Source organism: Marmota marmota, unplaced genomic scaffold, assembly GCF_001458135.2.
Source record: "Marmota marmota marmota unplaced genomic scaffold, marMar, whole genome shotgun sequence".
Classification (NCBI taxonomy): Eukaryota; Metazoa; Chordata; class Mammalia; order Rodentia; family Sciuridae; genus Marmota; species Marmota marmota.
The window spans coordinates 57,670,565-57,671,956 of NW_026000026.1; the positions used below are offsets into that span (position 1 = coordinate 57,670,565).

At 38.2% G+C, this 1,392-nt stretch overlaps 1 pseudogene; it reads right to left on the reverse strand.

The window, feature by feature from the left end:
- Positions 1 to 689: 689 nt before the first annotated feature.
- Positions 690 to 1,392, reverse strand: part of LOC125619140 — a 63,926-nt pseudogene continuing 63,223 nt past the window's right edge.

A 1,392-nucleotide genomic window follows, 5' to 3' on the forward strand; every position in this document is an offset into this window, starting at 1 on the left:
GGACATTGTCCCCAAGCACATTTTCCCACCAAGTACTGAGAAATTTAGCATCAGAATATTATCTGTATGTGGTAAGAGAGGGAAAATAGATATAGTGTCCCCAGTCTGTCAACAGGAACATAACAGCTCTGAATAAGTCACCATCTCCAATTCTGAATAAATCTAATATTTGAGAATTTTCTAATGGTGGTCTTTTCAGTTACCCATCCTAAGAAGTCAAGTACAAGAATGCAAGTCAAGTACAAGCATTCAAGTAAGTTCGGAGACACAGGGGATCCGTGTTAAAAGCAATGAAGGTAGCTGTGATGCAACACCAACAACTCAATGGTCCTAACACAATCAAAATATTGTCTTCATTATTCAACAAAATCCTAAAGCAAACTCCTGCTACTCTCCTTACACTGCTAAACACTAAAGTAGCATGCGTTCTCAATGGTTTTAGCTTAGCTTGAAAATCTTTACACTATTAACGATAGAAAAAAAAATAAAGTATTTCCCCCTTTTAAATTTACACAGACGCTTTATTTACAGAGCAGGGAATTTTTTTTTTTTTTTTTTTGTCTCCAGTGGTGCCAAGGTAACATCCTTAGACAAGAGTGCCAGTTTAAAAGAGATCAATGCAGAATTCTAAAAGTAACAGATGTTGATGCTCCTCAAGAAGAGGCAAGTTTGCCTGTCAGCAGCTCTCTCCAGGCCTCAGTTATTCAGAAGCAATTCTATTAGTCACCACACGCCATGATTTTAAAGACAAGGCCACTATTACTGCATTCCTGTAGAAGCCCACAGCACATAGGTTTTCTATTGTTTTGGTGTATTCTGGACTAGAAACTGTTGATCCAGCATGTATGTGTGCCCAAAGTCGAGCTGTTCGTTTGAGCATTTCAGGATTTTGTTTGTACTGATTTGCTACTACTGCATCTTGTGGATCATCCGGTTCTGCAGCTGCCAATAATGCTTGCATAGAATCACTGCTGCTGCCCATTGATCTTTCAGGATATACAAACAGCCCCTGTGATGGAACTAACATTAGGATGCCATAGTTTACTGATAAACTGGACCTTAGGGGGATTGCATGGATATGTTTCTAGTATTTTTTTTTAATTTATTTTTTTATTGGTTGTTCAAAACATTATAAAGCTATTGACATATCATATTTCATACATTAGATTCAAGTTGGTTATGAACTCCCAATTTTACCCCAAATACAGATTGCAGAATCACATCGGTTACACATCCACATTTTTACATAATGCCCTATTAGTAACTGTTGTATTCTGCTACCTTTCCTATCCTCTACTATCCCCCCTCCCTCCCCTCGCATCTTTTCTCTCTACCCCATCCACTGTAATTCATTTCTCTCCTTGTTTATTTTCCCATTCCCCTCACAACCTC